Source organism: Perissodus microlepis, chromosome 3 (assembly GCF_051167445.1).
Source record: "Perissodus microlepis isolate ML-2025 ecotype Zambia chromosome 3, ASM5116744v1, whole genome shotgun sequence".
Lineage (NCBI taxonomy): Eukaryota > Metazoa > Chordata > Actinopteri > Cichliformes > Cichlidae > Perissodus > Perissodus microlepis.
In genome coordinates this window covers 23,821,146-23,830,811 of record NC_140463.1, presented here as the reverse complement: position 1 = coordinate 23,830,811, position 9,666 = coordinate 23,821,146, and the positions used below count along the sequence as shown (strand labels likewise).

Here is a 9,666-nt window from a genome sequence, read left to right as displayed (position 1 = left end):
TCTGTGGTGGAGCCTTCAAGAGAACAGTGGTGCTAAGATGAAGCAGATTTTTAGCTTTCACTGAGTCCCCCTGCTTCAGGGGGAGTGACAAAATTTATTGCCCAACATGGCTGCACATCTCTGCAGGGTAAATGTCATTGTTCAGAGGTTTTAATCTGATAATGAGTTGATTATCCCTGTTTTTCCACGATCACTCTTTCTTTGGAGCTTGCCAGATTTATATAAAATATTTTGAAAAGTTTCTCCTCAAAATGTCCAAAACAAATTAAATCAACACAAAAAAAAAGACAAAGTAAAAATATGGTTGTATTTTGTTCCTGATTTGAGGCTTGAAAACACATATGTGTGCTTTAGTGTTCTGAACATTCAGCCAAAGACTATTGTAACAACTGTTTGCATAATAAGGTTACAGCACTCTGTCATAATCACTCGCCCTCTGAACCTGGAGACCAAGACAAGTCAGTCCAGATGTGAAGTTCCCATCAGCCAGATGAACCCTCTGACCCCAGCTCTCGTTTAAACAAGTGCTGCTGTAATGCCCCATAAAAACTTTTTTATTATTTTTTTAAAATGCTGACAGAACAAAAACAATATCTGAGAAAACTCTTTCTGCTACTTGGCTCAGTCATCTTGGACATGGTTTAGTTGTCATTGCAAAACCCAAATTGCTGCTGGATACGAAATGTTTCAGAGCTCCAGGGGAAATCTAGTGAAAAAGACATTGGGAGTTTTCATTTTTCTGTCATAGAGTTCTCATTTTCTCGTTCAGTAACATTTAAAAATGAGAACACTACATAGGCCTGCCTACTGAGCACTAGCTCATGATAGCTCATAATATAAACCACAAACATGTTCAGCTTATAAGTTCCTTTTGATTTCTATAACTGCAGCAAAAAGATCATCTTCTACATGTGCCAAAAGATGCGTTTTACCCCAAAGCAAAAATATTTACTTTCATATAATTTAACACTGAAATGTAAGTAATTCAACCTTACCTACACTCACTGGTCACTTTGTTAGGTACACCTGTTAACACAAACGTCTATTCAATCACATGGCAAAAACTCAGTAGACATTCTGAAGATGACCTGTTGAAGTTCAAACTGAACATCAGAGTGAAGAATAAATTTGACAACTATACCATTTTGAAAGTTGCGTGGTAGTATGCGACAAATGGGCTGATCTCCTGTGAGTTTCCAATGGAACATCTCAAAAAGAGAAAATATCCAGTGAGTGCCAGTTCTCTGAGGAATATCCCTTGTTGATGCCAGAGGTCAGAGGAGAGCGCAGACTGCTTCAAGCTGAAAGGACATTAACACAAATAACCACTCATTACAACAAAGGTATGCAGAAGAGCATCTCTGACTAGAAGCAAATAGGCTACAGCAGCAGCTAACCCCTCCTGTTAGCTAAGAACAGGAAACTGAGGCTACAATTCACATGGGCTCACTAAAATTGAACAATACTAGATATTGCCTGGCCTATCGAGTCTCGGTTTTTCTGCTGTGATGTTCAGATAGCAGAGTCAGAATTTGGTGTAAACAACTTGAAAGCATGGCTCCATCCTGCCTTATATAAACCATTCTAATAAAGTGTCCTGAGTGTAAATGTTTAGAATAATAAAAGTGCCTCATTTTAAGCCATTAATCATCTGTGATGCTCAGATGACAAGCTGTTAGTTAACAATTGTGCCAATAAACTAAATCAAAATTAGACTATTACACTTATGTAAAGAACTTGCAAAATAGCAAAAGTTTGTTTTTTCACCTTTTTTTTTTTCAATTTTAATTTCAAAATATCAGATCACAACCTCTCTTTTGATTAACTTCCTTACAGAGCAACAATAAGTTATTTCCTTTCAAGAAGTCATTAGGTCATTGACCTAAAAATATAGAACTAGAATCTCTATGAGATATAATACAGGTTTTCCAACTAGCTTAACTGTTTTCACTATAGGGGGCTGTGTCTCCCATAGAGTTCATTTTGCGTTTACTGATGCAAGTCTACAGCAGAGTTCAGCCACAGGTGACTCTACCTTCCAAGTAATCACCTTATGTGCAGGTGTTGACAGTCTCTCCCATAAGCAACTCTTTGAATTGATCACGAGCTCCTTTTGTGAATGGCACTTATCTTTATGAAATGACCACTTAGCATCCACTGATGGAGGGCCCCTTCATTCTCAAGACTGACCGGCACCACTGTGTGTAGGAGGCAGAGGGATTTGGTGGACAGGAGGGGGTTCAACGAGGCCTCAAGCGGGACAAAACAAGTCTTCACATTCCATCAGTGGTGACAGCAGCTGTATACAGGCCTCTCAGGTGACATAACTCTGCGTCTCAAGGCCATGTTGCATATAAGTGGCCATGATTAGACAGCTGAAGTAGATGGGTTTTTAAAACAACTCTTGTGGACTCATTGTCACGGTTGGGGACTAATTGGTTAGTTTGAGGTACAAAGTCTTCCTAGCTAAGCTTAAGCAAAACACACACAAAAATGTGGCATTGGCCCATTGACCCACACCAACACCCACCATATGAGTTTCTGTAATTAAACAAATGAGCAGATACTTCTTGGACACCTTGTTAGCACAATTAACTCCATCCATCTACCCATGATTCTGTCCATCCATCCTCTTAAACACTTATCATAACCCAACTATCATAAGCCAAAAGGCAGGGTGACCACATAGTAAGGCCCTAGTCACATAGGCCCAGAGATTGGTCAGTTTTTAAATCACAAATTATCTGTGATTAACCACATTTTTAAAAAGCCAAGTTTAGTTTCACTAATCACACCTGATTACTGCCACACCCGTTGAATCAAGAAATCACCAAGGCAGAACCGGTCTGATAAAAATGAGGCGACCTAAAAGATCTCAATCACTCATTCAGGAGTGAAAAAAGAACCCAAAACACCATCTAAAGAACCGAAGTCCTCGCTTACCTCAGTCAAGATCAGAGTTTGTGATTTAGCAATAAGAAAGAGACTGGACAAAAATGGCATGGAGTAGGATAGATTCACAGTTTAAGTTGTCATAGAAATGTATACAGTTAAGAAATAAACCACCTTGGGGTGGGGGTAACACCCAGGGTTAACCTCGATGTCCAACCTCAATAAGACAAAATCCACCTTCTTAGTTCAGGCCCACTGGACTCTTCCAACGCTGATGCCTAAAACATTGTGTTTCAACATCTCTGTTAACATCTAGCCAAATACAGTTGGATGTGTGTTAAATACAGTAGATATATCTTTTCAAGCAAACAGTTTGAAAGGATATTTACCCCAGGATAATAGGTCTATATTCCTTGGCAATATCACACCCTGTTAATGTTGCTGCAAGCTAGCATACTTTGTGAATACCTCCACACTGTTCCTCAACATTTCCTGCACTTGCAGGGCATAGCCTAACATGAAAAGTACTATCTGATGGCTTGAGTTAAAAACAATATCTTTTCCACCAGGCATTACTGGTATTCACCAACCAGTTGTAGAGTTTTGCTAGAGGTTGCTGGAGGTTGCTGGCTGTTGCTAGGTTGCAAAAAGATATACAAGGCTGCACCAAAAGCCACCTTTAGGCGTCAGCAGATTGGCACAATCACCCAAGTTTGCATGATGATTTGTCTACAAAGAAGGAGACCCTTCACCTTCAAAGTCAAAATCACACATTTGTGAAATATGTTGGTTGCAGAGGGAAGTCACAGCTTTTGCTCTGAAGGCAAATAGACGTTTGTCACGGATCATCAATGACCACCCTGGAGTGTTATACTCTCCACAATCACCAGGGCGGCGTCTGTGTTCCTGTGGTTCACCTGACCTCCACCCACACACACACACCTGCGGCTCATCAGCAGCTGATGAAGCTAAACAGGATTTAAGGTCTTGTTGGAGTGCTGTTCCTCGCTGGAGTGTTATACTTACCTGTGTTAGTTACCCCAGCGCTTTCACTTGTGTAGTTTCCCCATGGTCCTTTGTGCTCTATTAACGCCTTTCTCCATCTCCTTGTTTACACCTTCCTGGACCTGCGCCTGTTTTCCCTGGACCTGACCTGACAGAGTGTGAGTGAGTGTGATCATGGTGTTGGATTGGACTGCCCCGGACCTTCCCTTGGAACTTGGACCCCCTTTTCCCTATCACTGTATATATGTACATAATATCACTGGTGTGTAAATAAACCTCTGTCTGAGTGCACAGTTGGAGTCCTGCTTTTGAGTCCAGCCTCAGCATCCTTGACAATGTTGTTGCTGGTTCCTGGCTCCTGAGGTGTAAGCAGAAGCTCCATGATCCTCCTGAGCAAGAAGTTTGAGAATCCAGGGCAGCAGTTCTTATGCATTCGAATAAATGTGGTTTGAATGGCTGGTCACGTCACACTGAAGTGAACTTCAGTGTGAAGCTTGAAATGTGCATACAGTCGACCACCGCCTATTCACAGCTTCACCTGTTCACAGATTTTTTCAGAGCATATCTAACATTATTCACAAATTATTTGCATTTTTTTTTTCTCTACTAAATGCATTGTTTATGATAAAAACTGATTTACTCATTTTGAAATATTTATTTAAATATAGCAAAATATAAATACAATTTTTTTTCTTGAAAATGTAAATCATCTGAAAGTCATATTTGTTTCATCTGTATTACAGGCAGTTAGTAAAACAGTCATTTCTAGCCACAGATGGACATTTGTACTGTGATTAAACTAAAAAGCAGACGTTCAAGAACAAGATTCATTACTCTGTTTCATTACTTTTGTTTAAAGGCACTCAGTCTTACATTAGCTTGTGTTGAAACGCCATTCAGTGCTTTTCTTTTCTGCTTCTTCTTTTTTTTTTTTGCTTGTCTGCCTTCAGTCAGTTGAAAAATGTGACTTATCTGATGCAGGCTGCAATTTGAACACACATCAAGGGAGGAATGATGACAGCAGGTCAGAAAAATCAGAGGAACTAAAGGAGGACTCTGCCACCCAGTAAAAAACGCACATCACAGCGTCACGCTCTGCGACACAAAGAACTTCAGAGACTCCCCTCTTTCTTGAAGGATGTGTTTGATAAGCCCATAAGCGGCATGATTCACCCTCCCACTCCTCTCTGTCTTCCACCTCAGCCTGTTTATCCTGAAGAGACAGCCAGAGGCCTAACAACTTAATTACCTCGCTGGAAGAGGCCAGGTTTATTAGTGGTAAACTCCCCAAACTAGCAACCAACCACATCCTAAGGGATTAACCCAAATTTGAGTTGTTTTCCATAAAACAGGATCACTGCTTCTGTTGTAACACTCGACTTTCTCTGGCTTTTGAAGCCATATCACACGATCAGATAGTGTCCAGGAGGAGGTTAGTCCAAGTGGTCCTCGAGCTAAGACACACACAAAGTTGGAGTGGTTGCTGTTTATTTGTCATGGCAACGAGGGGATGTCCAAAAACTCTTTGTAATCTCACTCTTAGCTTGAAAACACAGACAGCGCACCAACATGAATCACCAGCTGATAGACCTTTGGGATAAGACTTGTTGGAGCTTAGACAGTTCAGGCCAATATTTTACTCAATTACATCAGGCCACATGTAAGTATTTGATATGATCTTTGAGTTTCTAGTTATAATCTTGATCATTTTATGTTATAATGTAATATGCTGTGCTCCATAAGTTAATCCTGCGTTGTTAGTCTTTTGTGTTGTTGTAAAGTGTTGATAGATGTCGTAAAGGGTGTGTGTATTTTGCCTGCATGTGGGGGAGAGGAAAGGTTAGGCAAGTAAACAGGATGTGGAGCAACAGTTTTTCTGACCGTGGCTGTTTAATGTTGTTTTCGTTGTAACATAAAGGGAATGTAAGCGGAGCTCCCACCAGAAGCATTTGTTTGTATTTTTCGGTTTGTATGGAGAATAAATGTTTTGCCCTTTTTACCTTCACCTCATTTTTGCTACTGAAAGGCAGACAAGCAATTCAACAAGAGCACGAGTCAGAAATTTTACGTCCTGCACAAGCGGCAAAGAAGTACCGAAGGTTGCCGCTACAAGACTGAACCGACTTTAGCTAGAGAACTAAAGCTTTAACTGTCCCCTACATGGTTTTGGTTTTTTTATATAATACAATTAAAGAAAAATCCAGACCAGGATGAGGTAGAAGCTATATTGCATGGTCTTTGCAAATTTGATCCTAAATGAGCTCTCTCTGCATTATCGATATTTTACCATGTTTATCAAACATGTGCAACTAGGAGAAAGTAGACAACACATACTATAAAAGTGAGAAGCATTCACTTTAGCTGGACTGGAGTTCCAGAAGTGCTTTCACTATTTCTTTGTATTTACTCAGATTGTGTAAGGTAACAGCTAGTGCTAAATGTCACTTTTCCTCCCAGTGTTTCATGCAGAAAACTGGTTAATACCAATTTAACAAGACTCTATAGTTTTGGGAGTTTTTATATCCAATTTTATCATATATATGTACAGTTGTTGTCAGAAATTTACATTCACTCATCCCCACTAATATTTGTTTAAATGTCCTTTAGCAAGTTGCTCCTCAACCAGTTGGTTTTTGGTAGCCATCACCAGGTGTACCAAACGCAGCTTTTTTTTTTGGCCCATCATCCATGTAATAGGTGTTATGGATCACTGAAGTTTTGAAGAACTCCATCCAGGGTGAAGATTTTGAAAGCTCAGTTTCTGCATTTACATGCGGACTAGAGAAACAGAATAGAACCCTTTTTCATCAGAGTATAGCCAGTTAGTCGGTTAAAGTTCTAGGATATTGATCTGGTCAGTTAAGTAGCAGAGGGGGTTGTTAATTGGTTTCAGCTGCTTTGGTGGTTTTACAGGTGGAGGCCACTGACATATTTCTCTCTTCTCTCTCCTCTTGTTTTTTAACTACTTTTGCATTCGGCTAGTGTCAGTGTCTCTACTGGTAGCATGAGGCGGGTGATACCTGGACCTTACAAAAGATCTTTCAAATCAGTAAGTGCAATTACCACAATGGTTGCTATATCTTTCAGCACCGTCTCAGGAGCATTGAGAAGACTCCAGAAGACAGGCAGGTACTCTAGCAGAGCTGGACAGGACCGTAAGAGGTCTTTAACCAATCAGAAGGACTGGTACCTGATTCTTTGTGCAAGGACGAACAAGAAAATAACATCAAGCAGGCCACTGGTGTGAATGTCTCTGAACAAAATAATCAGAAACAAACTTTACGAGGGTGACCTTAGGGCCTCTAGTGGGCCCTATGCTCAATGCCTGGTACTTGAAGACTGGTTGGTATTTACCACAGAACACCAGAATTGGCAGGTCCACTACTGGTGCCTTATGCTTTTCACAGATAAGAGCAGGTTCACCATGTGACAGATTTGAAAGGGTCTGGAGAAGCCGTGCAGAACTTTGTGCTGTCTGTAACATCATTCAACATGACTGGTTTGGCTTTGGGTCAGTGACGATCTGGGAGGCGTATCCATGGAGGGACACACAGACCTGCATTTTATTAATTTCCTCTTACGTTGTATTTATTGTTTTATTGTTTTACATTGCTATTTAATGTTACATTGTTTTATATTTCCATTTCTTGTTTTGTAAAGCACTTTGTGATTTTTTTTATCTGTGAAATGCGCTATAATGTACTTTACTTTTCTTTACTCTACAGGCTCGGCAACGGCACCCTGACTGCTATTAGATATCAAGATGAAATCCTTGGACCCATTGTCAGGACCCTACACTGTTGCAGTGGATCCTGGCTTCCTCGTGGTGCACAACAGTGCATGAGGTGAGAGTATGCAGGATAAAAGAATTCATACCATTTCTGATCATACCCTGCAAGCTCGCCTAAACTGAATTCAACAGAACACCTCTCGATGGTCCTGGGCAATGGTCACCTAGATCTGGACCAGGTTAAACCTCAGTAATGCCCTGGTCCAGATATAGGTGATCATCCCCCAGGACCATCCAACATTTCATTTGGAGCCTGCCCTGAAGTTGCCAAGCATGCATACAAACACATGGGAGCTAACCACTGAATGTCATTTTGAGTTGCCTCAGTGAAATTTCTACAAAATGGACCAATCTGCCACATCCACTCACATCCACATCCACCATATGATGTAGCACCTGTTCATGCCTAACACTCCATGTCAATATAGCATGATGTTTTTCACTGTTAAGATCTGACGTGTTTTCAAAGTGTTCCTTGAATTTTTTTGACCAGTGTATTTCTTCCTGTTTCAGTTTTCCATGTATGGACCATCTCTCTGCTCCTTGTCTGCCTTGAGTATGATCTCTATCTGGATTAAATTCTAGGTTTTAGATTGCACTTTGCCTCAGTGTGCTGTGTTTGGATCCTCTTCCGCTATAACTGTTACACGGTCAGCCTAGCAGGAAACAGGGAAACAGAGATAAGAAAATCTCCCTACCAACGAGTCTGGTCTCATGCTAAAATGTGAGTCTGGAAATACATCCTTCAGAGCCCACGTTCTGAGCACATGGCAGTTTTTGCATTGATTCTTAAGCTTAACTCATCGTTTTCAGACCTGAGCATTAGAAAAACTAAAAAAAGAGCTAAAAATCTGAAGATTATACAGATACAGATATAATAATATTGTCAAGGTACCCTAATTCCCCCATTTAAATACATAGTTACCAATGTCTATTTTATGTGATTTAATTAACAAGCTTCCAACCTACACTGGATCGCTCTTGAGAGATTTTTTCTGATAAATTAGCCCTCTTAGCTTATCTTGAAAAATATGAAGGAGAGAGCTTTGGAAAACAAACTACTGATAAAGACACCATGTCACAGCTGGAATCCTTTTAAAAAGTTCAAAGGAAAGATGTGTATAGCCTCAACAAGCAGCGTTCTTCTGTTTACCAGCCTCTGTTGCTGCTGTTGGCCTTTAAATGTTCTGCTCAGTCTCCAGAAATGCTGCAGGAAGGGGGGACACGAGTGAGAAAAGTGGCAGGCTGGAAGAAGGGAAATGGGAGGCTAAATGGGTCACCCACTGGGAGCTCTGGCTAAAAATAGAGAACAGAGCTCAGATGCTGTTCGTGCATTAACTCTCTTTATTTTCCTTTAGCCAGAGAAGGAGGGAAGATGCCAAAACATTAGGGCTGGTGTGTAACACAACAAGAGGCAGTGTATGATCTGTTTGTATATGAGTGTTCACATTTTAGTGTTGCAGAATCCAGTAGTTGCAGGATTAAATTATTTTTACGTTTCTATGATGTTAAAGTGGGTTTTCCTGCAGCCTAGTCGAGCAGGTGGTTATCAAGCATGCTGACTTCATCGGAAAAAGGATCATCGTTCTCAGGTTTCAGAGTATTATAGTTTAAACGCACTTCTTAACATTGGACTGAAAAGATTAAGCAAACTATTCTCCTATCTCCTGTCTATGACTGATCCATATGTCGCAGTTTTTGAAAATCAGATTACATTTTGCTGATTTTTGTTTGATTTTCTTCACGTTCAGTTCGGCCTAATAGGGAGAGGCGGGAGAGGACGTGACTATGATACAATTTCATGGACTCAAGTCACAAATTATCAATAATATATTTTTTTAAAAACTGAAAAAAAAAAATGAGATCTTAGGACTGGAAAAACAAGAGGTCGTACTCAGGATGGAGGCTATGTGACGACTCTGACAGAACCCTCTGAGTACAACCCACTCGTAGATGGATCTGAGGTAGAGGTCTTCAGT

At 40.5% G+C, this 9,666-nt stretch overlaps 1 long non-coding RNA gene across 1 annotated transcript; it reads left to right on the top strand.

The window, feature by feature from the left end:
- Window positions 1–5,476: 5,476 nt before the first annotated feature.
- On the top strand, window positions 5,477–8,522 carry LOC146390664 (uncharacterized). Its single transcript, XR_014799849.1, has 3 exons — window positions 5,477–5,557; window positions 6,880–6,946; window positions 7,623–8,522. It is a non-coding gene; the product is annotated as an uncharacterized LOC146390664 (long non-coding RNA).
- The last annotated feature ends 1,144 nt before the right edge of the window (window positions 8,523–9,666 follow it).